The sequence below is a fragment of the Sinohyriopsis cumingii genome, chromosome 11 (genome assembly GCF_028554795.1).
Source record: "Sinohyriopsis cumingii isolate HCF-2022 chromosome 11, ASM2855479v2, whole genome shotgun sequence".
In the NCBI taxonomy this organism is placed as follows: domain Eukaryota; kingdom Metazoa; phylum Mollusca; class Bivalvia; order Unionida; family Unionidae; genus Sinohyriopsis; species Sinohyriopsis cumingii.
The window spans coordinates 35,981,431-35,994,697 of record NC_142971.1 but is presented as its reverse complement, the minus strand read 5'-3'; the positions used below and the strand labels follow the sequence as shown (position 1 = coordinate 35,994,697).

Here is a 13,267-nt window from a genome sequence, read left to right as displayed (position 1 = left end):
TAGTGTGCTGTAACTGTAAAATGACTAGTGTGCTGTAAATGTTAAATGACTAATGTGCTGTAACTGTAAAATGACTAGTGTGCTGTAAACGTTAAATGACTAGTGTGCTGTAACTGTAAAATGACTAGTGTGCTGTAAATGTTAAATGACTAGTGTGCTGTAACTGTAAAATGACTAGTGTGCTGTAAATGTTAAATGACTAGTGTGCTGTAAATGTTAAATGACTAGTGTGCTGTAAATGTTAAATGACTAGTGTGCTGTAAATGTTAAATGACTAGTGTGCTGTACATGTAAAATGACTGGTGTGCTGTAAATGTAAGATGACTGGTTTGCTGTAAATGTAAAATAAATGGTGTGATGTATATGTTAAATGACTGGTGTGCTGTAAATGTTAAATGACTGGTGTGCTGTAAATATTAAATGACTGGTGTGCTGTAAATGTAAAATGAATGGTGTGCTGTAATTAAAGGTTACTGCATTTGAATGGGAAAATAGGAACAAGTTTTTGGATGGAATACTTCACGACCTTGGGAGTGCAGTATATCCTTCAGACAAAACGAGTTCATATTTTCCCATACAAATGCAATAACCTTTTTATTATATACTCATTTTTTTATTTTACCTAAGGCTTGATTATATAAACAAAATACAATACAATAAACAACGTAAATGAATGTATGCCGCATGCCAAACTAAATACACATGCGCATATTCATCATTACACAAATCAACATTATTACTGCGCACATAACTCCGCCCAGATAAATTTGAACTTTGTCGCGCGCTCGACATAACTTTCGAAAGAAAATGGCGTGTCTAGTTAAAATTGAAATTTGGAGTCATATTGTGAATGAATGTGCATTGCAACAACTTTTCCATTTGATCTGGAATTAATAGATTTTGGTATTTTTCTCGATTCTAGGAAATTTCGTGATTATGGACTGGAGTTGTATGTGACAATTCCACATGAAATACATCAGATGGAAGAAGCTAGGGAGAAGCGTGTTGACATCTACAAATATGTTTCTGTTTCTGTCATTGAATGTTTGAAATCATAATGTGGGTAAAATATAAAGTCTTTCAATTGCAATTATGAAAAAGACGCTATGGAATTTAATTCTTATTTCATTCTGAGTGCAGCAAGGAGGATGTAATTGCACTTATCTTTGAAATTACAGTACAATTTCGAAATGTGTAATCCAGACTGAGAACCCATGACATGGCTTGTGTAATTCGGATTTGCAGAATTAAGAAAATACATTTTGAGGTAATTCAGGATGTAAAACTGTAAGTATATTTTATTTTGCCATTCTTATCACCAGCTAAAGAAGAGAGTATATGACTTGTTCTTTGCATTTATTTGTAAGGACCTTATCTTGCGTCTTTTATATAATGTAGCTAGCCTAACTCCGAAACATTGTATCAACGCGGAATGTGCCAAAGCAGCTGGTATGTGGCAGTCCACGAAACATCTGTTTTAGTTCATTCAGAAACAAATTTAAACAACCACAACGTAAAGAGCATCTTACGCGAGTGTACATGATTTGTGTACAAATCAAAAGTACTGACGTATGCACCCATAGTTTATTTACAATGGAAAGTAGTTACTTTATGCATGTGTTATGCATGTGAATGAGTATTGTTGCGCTGGTTCAATATCGGATAATACTGCACGATTCTGACAATGTAATATTAACGGGGAAAGAAATGAGCATATAATAATTATAGGTTACTGCATTTGTATGGGGAAATATAAACGAGTTTTTCGGCTGTAAATAAAGCACGAACTTGGGAGTGCAGTACAACCATCCTACAAAACGAGTTCATATTTTCCCATACAAATGCAGTAATATTTTTATTTTATGCTCATTTTCTTATACTACCTAATGCTTAATTATATTAACAATATACACTACAAGAAATAAAGTAACTGAATGTATGCCGTATTCCAAACTAAATACACAAGCGCAGATTCATCATTACACAACAACATTATTGCTGTGCACATTACTCCGCCGATATAAATTTGAACTTAATCGCGCGCTCTACATAACTTTCGAAAGAAAATGGCGTCTCTAATTACAACTGAAATTTGGAGTCATATTGTGAATGAATGCGCATTGCAACAACGTTCCCATTTGATCTGGAATGAAAAGATTTTGGTATTTTTGTCTATTCTTCGAAATTTTGTGATTATGGACTGGATTAATATGTGACAATTCTACATGAACTACATCGGATTGAAGAAGCTAGGGAGAAGCGTGTTGACATCTGCAAATGTGTTTCTGTTTCTGTCATTGAATATTTAAAATCATGATGTGGGAAAATTATGAAGTCTTTTAATTGCAATTATCAGAAGGACGATATGGAATGTAATGCTTTTTTCATTTTGAGTGCAGTAAGGAGGATGTAATTGCACTTATATTCAAAATTACAGTACAGTTACGATATGTGTAATCAAGATTGAGACCCTACGACATGGCGCATGTAATTCGGATTTGCAGAACTAAAAAAAGTACATTTTGAGGAAATTCAGGATGTAAAACTGTAAGTATATTTTCCACCATTCTTATTACCAGCTAAAGAAGACGGATTATGCCTTGTCACTTTCATGTTATTTGTAAGGACCATTTCTGGCGTCTACTGTAATCTGAAACATTGTATCAAAAACGTTCACGCGGAATGTGCCAAAGCAGCTGGTAGGTGGCAGTCCACATAACATCTGCTTTGCTTCATTCAGAAACCAATTTCATATACTGAAACGTAAAGCACCTAGTACGCGAGTGTACATGATTTGTTCACAAATCAAAAGTGCTAGCGTCTGCGTCCGATGTTTGTTTACAATAGAAATTAGTTCCTTTATGCACGTGAATGCAATATGAAGGTGTGCAATATCGTAAAATACTGAACGATTCTGACAATTTAAAGTTAACGGAGAAAAAAAATGAGCATATAATAAATGTACAATGACTGGTGTGTTGTAAGTCTCTCTTCATTTCTTAGAAATGGAAATGTATAGGAAGCATAAGAGAAAAGAAAATAGTCAACGTAATCTAATTTAGTGTTAGACATGTATTTGACATTATATATGTAAACCTAGACATGTATTTGATTTTATACATGTAAACCTAAACATGTATTTGACATGTAAACCTTTCAAAAAATACGATTTTGATATAAGAAATAGTAATTAGAAAATTATACATCGAGTTTTAGATATGACTATAAATTTAATTTTATGTTTCATATTTAAATGTCGATCTATATTTATCTTTTAGTTACGTCTGGTCTCGTTATCTTTGATAATATTTGAAATTGTACCTTTGTGGCATATACAAAAAAAGCTCTAGGGGTAATTGTATGATTCCTATTTAGTTGTTGACCATATTTAATTTTGTAGCCATCATCTTGAATATAATAACAGTATTTCAATGTCCGATACTGTCATCTTTTAGGTGTCAACTACTTATTGCAGTTCATAATTCACGTCACATTGACTAATCTGTATTTTCTGATGTCAGACCACTTTTATTAATCATTATTCTGCAAAGTCACATCAATTTGACGAATCAGAATTATTTGACGTCACATCACAAACTAATCATTTATACGTAAAGTCACATAATTTTAAATAATCAGTATTCTCTGACGTCAGATCACTTTGACAACTCAGAATTCTCTGATATCACATTACATGAACTTGTCGATACCTTCTATGACATCACATTACATAGACTAGTCAAAACTCTGACATTAATTACATGGACTAGTCAATCCTGTCTCTGAGATCACATTACACGGACAAATCAATACTCTCTCTCTCTGACATTACATTACATGGACTAGTCAATACTCTCTCTGACATCACATAACATGAACTAGTCAATACTCTCTGACATCACGTTATATGGACTAGTCAATACTCTCCCTGATATCACATTACATGGACCAGTCAATACTCTCTCTGACATTAATTACATGGACTAGTCAATTTTCTCTCTGACATGACATTACATGGACTAGTCAATACTCTCTCTGACATCACATTAGATGGACTAGTCAGTACTCTCGCTGACATCACATTACATGGACTAGTCAATACTCTCTCTGACATCACATTACATGGACTAGTCAATACGCTCTCTGACATCACATAACATGGACTAGTCAATACTCTCTCTGACATCACATTACATGGACTAGTCAATACTCTCTGTGACATCACATAACATGGACTAGTCGATACTCTCTGTGGCATCACATAACATGGACTAGTCGATATTCTCTATGACATCACATGACATGGAATAGTCAATACTCTCTCTGACATCACATAACATGGACTAGTCAATACTCCATCTCTGACATCACATATCATGGACTAGTTAATACTCTCTCTCTCTCTGACATCACATTACATGGACACTCTCTTAAGTAATTTCGTTTTAAATATTTCTATGATTTTTTTTTTTAATTGGAGTTTTAATTGTTCTGATAAAAAAATGATTCTCGTATTTCGGGTTCGTGTGACGGGTTATGCCATAATGGATGCTTATTTCATTTCTGCGTTAATTTTTAAATTTTTGTTTTCCATTTGTCAGCGGTACTAAGTGTAACATTTATAATTCCTCAAAGATGTATATTATGAAAGCAATTTAAATTTATTATGATTATCTTTTACCCCATCTTCAACCGAATTTATAGCAATGCCTATATATATATATATATATATATATATATATATATATATATATATATATATATATATATATATATACATTAACGCTTGACAAATAGACAAAACTATTTTAAAAAATCATGTCTTCCGTTATATTTTCTGCGATCAACTTAGTGTAGGTAAGCGTAAAATGTTCTTAACAACCCACCGAGCTTTCTACGCATTCCTGCTTTGACTTGATGATTCAGTTTAAAGGTATAACAATATATATTAAAGAAGATACGCTATCCACACTTACAGTTCACACGAAATAGCTAAATCTTGACAAATGAAGAAAATATGTAGCGATAATCAGAATTCTGCGCTCTCAAAGTAAAACTGAGCGGCTCAATTATAATAATTCTCTCTAGACCAGTTCCATGTAGTGTGGTTTTTGAACACGGGTTTCCAATCGTCAATAAATTGGAACGATTCCTAGTCGAATAAATTAAGGACCGAATAAAGAGACTTGAAAATAGCCCTAGCGTGGATTTAACATTGATACTGCAATCGTGATGCGAATACCGTATCTCAGACCTATTAACTCAGTTGAAAAAGCCATTTTACACAGCGTATGCGCTACTGAATCCGTTTAGTCTTCCGTTAATTGCTCTCTATCAGGATACATCAATATAATTACATGCCTTATGTTTAAGTGTTGGAAAGATATTGCTCTACTCTACATTTTAAGGAAGACAGAAATTATATGTTTGATTTCAAGCAGCAAATAAAAACAATTCTATTATATATTTATAGCTCCATAAAAAGAATACAGTGCTTCTGATGTGTTTTCTTTCGCATTTTGCTGGTTAGAAATATCCATTTTGTTCCAGCAATTTACATAGAATCATAACTTGATTTTACCGGTCCAAAATCAAACGTCTCCACATATCCCCATCAAGCTCATATAGCGGTAGAAGATCAATTTACTTAAGTCGAAGAAGGAAACTTTCTGATAGTTTGACCGAAAATGGTTTAAAGAATTTTATCAGTGTTTTCAAGATGGTTTTAGGAAATGTAAGAGAAAAAGGAAGCAGACAAAACTATGCAAAGTTTCCATGTCATCACACATGATGCACCCGGTTTTCGATATTCTGAAATTTCGTCAAGAAGCATCAACTGACAATTTTCTGAAGACGTGCCGCTTGTAACAAGTGTACTGTACTGATGGACATAAATGCCTCTTTGTTTGTTACATAAGGACGACCGCGCGTCATTGACGGGCGGTGTGTGTCAATATGACAATATCCATGATTTCAATGGTCACAATAATCTAGCAGATTGCCATACTTATGTTTTTTCCAGACTGCACACGAAACAAATTATTTTGCCTTCCGTATTGCATGTATTCTTGCTGAAAACATGCAAGCCATTTACGTTCTTCTGTCGCAGAGTAGATATAAATTGTACAACTAAAGACGAAAAATGTGTTCTCATGCACTAATAAAACACATTCACGCAGTAAGATCGCAACAACGATGTGCACATTTTGAAATTTCACCTCGTCTTTTGCTAACTTGTGTGTATTCTTATTTTCATATCAATCGAAGAATCTGTGAAATTTCAAGTATTTTATATTCACAACATCTTGTAGCAACTTTCTTTCCACAGAAACGACAGATATTATGTTGAGCGATTTGTCAAAGTATATATATTAGTTATTTAAGAATTTAGCAAAACCAATATACCTAATCTGCTTCATCACTGGGGAAACGTTAAGTTGCACTGGACAATTTAAAAGGTTTCTTTCTTCTCACATTCATGTAAAAAAATGCTCCTACAAAAGCATGCATGCATGGATACATACATACATACATACATACATACATACATACATATATTTCTGGTATCAACCTTTGCCGAATCCCTTGGGTATGTTGAAGACCTCGCCTGGCATGATTCAACGACCCCTGGGATGCGACGGACATTGACCCCCCAAACACAAGATAATGATACACAGGGTACATTCTGGACTACCTTCGGATCAAGACCTTACAGACATATGTATAATGGTGGCACAATGTACACGTGTAGAGTTTTAAAATACAAAACACGGAAAGCAACTTTCTGAGTTATTACCGATGTACAGGACTTAAGGCATAAATACTTTGATAATATATTTTCAGGTGTGCAGAAACTTTTGCTGTGTTAAAAATAAATACTTTATCCTGAAGAATAAGGATATATGGCAATCATCAATATGAACGGAATGGTGAGATTCATTATGTTTTGCATTGTATTCTCAAGTTCAACTAAATACTGCTCTAATCTGAGACTTGGAATATTAACCGATATTAGGAAAGCTTTTGTGAAAAGGGGATCATTTCCTAAGAAAAGATTCATTTGTCCCATTTATTTTGTTCAGTTCAGTTTATTTTCAAATATTTTTCCTAGGGTCATGAGAAAGGATTCGAATCTTAACTTGTTATTGTCATATTATATTTTTAATTATAGAAATGAACTATTTTGCAATACTTACCAGGATGTCATAACAATATGTTGACTCACTGCTCTTTGGATAACATTATTTAGCTTTATTTCAATTTTTAAGCTAAAAGTGATCTGTAGGAAAGTATATAAATCATTCCAAACAGTTCGCACAAGATTGCAAGCAAACGTTAAATAAATTACCGATTCCTTTGCATTTTCATCTGAAAGGCATTTAGTTTTAAAACTTTACTTCTATTTTGTAAAAATGAATGCTATTGAGGAGTTACAGATGTCAATTTGTATCCCACTTTTGAATGTCTTACATTAGATACGCATCAGTAAATCTTTCATAGGCAAGCTTACTTTCTTATTACATTTAGAGTCAACATATATGTCATAATGCCGAAATTATAATTATACTGAATAGTATTTTGTTGAAATTATTTGATACTTTGTTTTAGTATTTTCTTCAATGGAGTCAAGTAATCTAGAATACCCCGTTTTGTCAGGCTATTGAAGGCTGAGATCTCAGCATCAGAAATAAACAGTACACACCAACCTTTAAAAAAAACAAATTATACTCCATGTGTAGGCAGAGCAGACAAAATAAAACCTAGCTTATTTAATCAATTTGAACATTATCTATAAAATGATGACAAAGCGTTTACTGCACATCCCCAGAAAGGATTCATTATTGTAAGGCTAACATGAAGATTGCATGTTTGTACCGTTACAGACATGTACAATTGTTTTTGCGATTTTGTTTCCAAGCTAAGTTAGAACCTATTTAAGCCGGTTACTAAAGATATTTTACATTTTTGTTTACAAGTTTCCTCAAAATTATATTCTTCTATATCGTAAACATTTGTGGAGACAGACACTAAATTATTTTAAACGCTGATGTCTCCCATTCTTCTTTAACAGTTTCAATATTTTGAAAAAAGAAAACAAAAACATGCGTGATCCCTAAAACAGCACGTATGATCCCTCTCTAGCATCGTTCATGGTCTAATCTGTTAGACTTACTATAAACTGCCTAACAAGAGAACTGAATGAAAGTGTAAACACTGACGAAATCGTTTTATGTGTATATTGCAACCAGACTAAACGTTCTGGTTTTGTTTTCACCCCTCTACCTTCCCTCTTCTTTTCCAACACTAATCATGTTTTTGTGTCTCTGGTCCTCTACCCTGTGTGATCATGAAGCGTAATAAAATCTGTGATACGCCAATCGTTCACAGAAAACAAACCTGGTTATACAACTGATTTGTTTAAATTTAGTTAAATAAATGTGCTACAAGCCATATTGTTTATAATCGATTGACTTCATAACGAATTACTACCTGTAATGTTGGGATGTCACGATAGCAACGTAAATAACAATATCCCCACGTTGTTAAAATTGAAAATTGAAAATTGTGTACAAAAGTTTAGATAAAAGTGATTATTAATGTTGATTATACATGATCATATTTATTTTGCAAACAAGACATCGCTCTTAATGATAATTCAAACGAGTGAACAGCCGAAAAATGCACATTGACTAGGTTGCCTAATTTAACACTGATAATTAAAATGTTAGTTGTTTTTCAGAACCGATCACGTTTGTTAGGCCGTATGAGATTTGCGATTTCATGCAAGATTTACTTTCCTCCGAAACCTGACATTGTGAAGTCATCACAAGAAACAAAGTAAAGGCTTCAAGTGTTAGGAACTATTTTGTTAGACACTAAACACACATTTTCCGTCCTTATTGTAGATGGCGTAGGAATAACATCCAAAATTGTATGGTAAATTGCCAGAGGGCAGATGCGCATTTTTATCGACAATGGTGCAGAGGTATGTTAACGCATGGACCTCGACTGCAGTATGGTGGAAATACATTATTATTGTTCAACAAATACCTAATGAATAATATTGCACGTGATACATACCTCACAATAAGCCTGCTAGTTTCACCGCATACGTTTATATAATTCTCGATGTTAAGAGACCATCAAACATGTCGGTTAGTGAAAGAGTTTTTCATACAGTAGAGTTCAGTGTGGGTTAAAATGATGTGTTCTGATACTAGTTCAAAGAATCAAATCAAAAACCTACAGTAACACGAAACTATATGCAAAAATATAGGAAGACGTGTCAGCCTTTAAACATGTAAGTATGAAAAGAATCATTGGTATCTTCATTCCGTTTACATAATGATGTTCTGTATAGTAAAGCTTTTGTTTTGTCAGCATATTTCGGACCCATCTGCTGAATTGTCTATCCATAATTTTCTGATATTTCTCTTTCCTTTTTTTCTCTCTCACGCATTTTACTTTTCTCAACAAGCGTTGATGTAGTTTCTGTGTGCAAAGGGAAAGCTTTCATTGCTGAACAGCGTTTTTAGTTGAGACACTATAAGCGTGGAATTAATTACTTATTTCCAGATTGCGCAAAGAACTTTGAAAACTTTAATGCCTTAGCATTCTTAGCCGTTAGCTTTTAATGGTTCTAAAAGGCTCTTAGATCATAACCTTTAAGATGGAAACCAAATAAAGCAGATTTCATAGGCAAAATAATGCAGGCAGTGTCACTTTATGAAGAGAATATTTCAAAAGTACGACAGTTGAACGATGAGTGGATTCGTGTTTAATAAACGTATTCTAATACAAACAAACTATTCACGCAGGAACGACAGTAAGAAACGACGTTCTCGTAGCAGAAGCACGTTTAACAATGTTTGCTCAGACAATAGCATCCCCGACCGGAAGAATAACGAACAAGCAAAGGACAGAAATTAACAATAGCGATCTCACTCTGTGTACATTCTGCGTGTCCTTTGTTTGGGAGACACGTACTTTGTAGTAAATAGATTACTGCTACATTTGCAGAATCCTATGTCAGCTCACTGTATATTTATTTTAAAATTTACATTCTTTCGTCGACTTCTACCCATCTTTGTATCTACAGAGTCTAGACATTCAAGAGTTAATAGTTTGAACTTGATATTAACAAGCTATACTTTTTCCATTTTTTGTTGTTGTTGTTTTTGTGTGGGTGGTGTATTTGTAGTAAGATAAAGTGCGGTGTTAACTGCATCATTGTTACGATACCTCTAGTATGGTTCAGCTAATTTCAGGACAGGATGTGTTGACATATTGTGAAAATGACTTCTTTGAAAGAATGATTGTCTATGTTACTATTAATTAGTCAATAAAATGTGTATTTTTGAGCTAATTTGTGGATTTTCCGTAGATTGCAGAGGTTTTGACTTTATTAGCATCATTATGAATATCTTGACAGGAAGACATACAGTTCCTAAGGGGTAACTTAGGCAAACATGCAAGATCAAATCCAAATAGTCTTACTTTAACCTCACGTTCATAATTTTGGTGTCAAAGGTTTAATTTGCACATGTGTATGGTTGTTCTAAATGAAACACATTACAAAAAGAGCTACACAATTGAAAGCATACGCATGGTAAAAAAATATTAGTCTCTAGAAGAAACACAGTATAAAATAAAACAAAGATATCTAAAAGCATATGCTGATTGACACGGATAACGATTATTATTTGAACATATACAATATGTATGACCCTGCATGACTCTAAACTACGAATGAATTTGAAAAACAAAATAGAAGGTAAACACGCAGGAACAGATAATCTATAAAGCACGGAAATTGTCCTTGTGTAAAAGGCATGACCCAATTATGGAATTATTGTTTAGGAACCCATTCAGTTATAAATACATCCTCAGAATAGGAACAGTTTACATAAAAATTCACAATTTTATTATCAGACCATAGCCGGCTATTCTAAGTTAGCCAGTGGAATAAAAAAATACGAAAGCGAAAGATCAAAAGAAGGTCCCATTATTTCATTTCAATACACGACCAACAGGCCCAAACAAAACCCGCCCAGATTTGCAGTTAATATAAATAAATGTATTTGTTTAGGTTTTGCAAAGAAATAAGTTTATCAGTAATTTTACACAGTACGATTTTATAATTTGATTGTGTGAGCATGTTATGTTGGGGCTTCGTTCTATAGAAAATTAAAAAAATATAATTTGGCTGAAAGTTTTTGACTTTATATAAGTGCATCCTATCCAAAATATCTAAGCATTGTTCCTTTATATATTTCACCTTATTTCAAATGGCAAATCAAACATTTAAGAATAGAATTGGATCACTGTATGGGAACAGATGCTAAATTTTTAAATTCTGTTGGAGACAGTTGTATTAGATTGAAAGACAAAATTAGCAAATAGGGGCTAGATTAGGAGGCAAAATTAGACCCTTTTTTGAATTATTCTAATTAAGAAAAATCGCAGAAATATTTGATAAATCATCAAATATAGTACAATGTCTGATAGCACTAGAGAGGTCACATAATATGTGACAATTATTAGAGTAATGTTGGTTGATAATTACAGTAATGAATATATGAGATCTGTATTGAGTGATAAGATGAAATGAAAACTCGTTAATTTTCAATTTAGGTCGGGATTCATATAAATAACCCAAATACCAGATTTACGTGATAAGAGGAAATCAATGTTTTAGCAGACACAATACGTGATTCGAATTCGAAAGAAAAGGCCATATACTTTATTATGGCCTTTTAGAATCCGTACAGAGCTTTAGTTACACGACGTTTCACAAAATATCTAAGTGGTCATACTTATAATGACGTACTTTATTACAATAATGCTTTATAACCATACAAATTGCAAAAAGTAGGTGAAATTCGCTTACCTTGTATTCTTTCCTTGGTGATATAGTTTTAGCAAAACGGTCTTCTTTCTAATCAAAATGTTGCCCGAATTTTCATTTAGTTTGTTCTCCAGAGTCGAGCCATCTGAGGTAAATCTTGGTCTTCTTTTCGCTAGAGATAAGGCTGAATTTTGTCAACCCTTTATTCATCTAGCCTTATAGCCAGAAGGCATACGTGGGTGATTAATAGGAGGCGTGGCTTGTGTCCATTGTCAACCAATAAGATTTCGAATCTCAGCTATAACAACTTCAAAACCCTGTGAATCAAAGTAAGAATCAAACAACCTGCAATATATTTTCATAAATGAAACACTCCAGACATTAACTCGCACAATATGTCTAGCTCATTTCTATAGAAGATAATTGCAAATTAGACAGAATTTACGGGCTGCTGGGACCTTTCTCGACTCTCTGTGCAGGCCTGAAATCTGAAGAATAATTTAAAATTCAGGATTGCTCTTGATAGCTGCTGCGGTTATACTTTTGTGCAATAGATATTGGCAAACGTGATTCTCGTACGCCAATCGATATTTGTCAGAAAAAATGGCACGTTCAGTAGTAATTTTGTGTTTATATATGGAAGGTTTTAAATATTTGACTCGTTGAAATGATCAGTGCATAATTTTGTATAATGAGTTGATGACGTAAATATGTAGTAGATATTCAAAACTCACTAATAATAATATATAACAGTGTAAAATATACTTTCTACCAGATTAGATTTTATTACAAATGAATCTAGCTTCTCTTTTTGGTTATATAAATCGTATATGCCACTTAGTTCAAATTTGCTTGTATCTTTTAATATGATAGAGTTTCCTTTTCAGATTATTTAAGTCCAAATACGAGTAGTGTACAAGAACGAGTAAGTAGTGTACCGCACAAGTACAGTTCCTATGCATTTTGCGGTAAACTCCCTTGCCCATGTGCACACCACTGGAACTGTATAAGGCTGATTCTGTGGTAGGATTCGAACCCGCAACATATCCGTCATGATTCCTGAAGGCTAACCGCTGAGATACCACAGTTCCTGTATCCAAAATAAAAATACTTTGAATTCATTTCTTGTGGGTATCGATTTTCATGGTTTTGCGTTTTGCGATTGATTACATTCTGTCGAGGTTAAAGGTTTTCCTTCAGAATTTTGGGGTGGATATAGGGTAATGCTGCTTTTATAACCAAATTTTGGTTCCATGTTTTTTTTTATTTTTTTATAATTCGTGGCTTAAGGCAACCATTATATCCAAACTATTAGTGTCCTACGAAAACTAGTGAATTCACAGTACCAAAAATTTACATGTAAACCAAATTTGACATCGTAAAACTTTTAGTCTGTACTATGAATACATTTTTGGTAAA

The 13,267-nt window shown here is 33.4% G+C and overlaps 1 protein-coding gene across 1 annotated transcript in view; it reads right to left on the bottom strand.

Annotated features, from left to right (window-relative positions):
* The window catches only part of LOC149787913 (uncharacterized), a 39,543-nt gene extending 27,507 nt beyond the window's left edge, over positions 1–12,036 (bottom strand). Inside the window, exon 1 of the mRNA XM_089975684.1 lies at positions 11,891–12,036. The gene's annotated coding sequence lies outside the window, so the exon portion shown is untranslated. The remainder of the gene's footprint in view (positions 1–11,890) is intronic.
* Between the last annotated feature and the right edge of the window lie 1,231 nt (positions 12,037–13,267).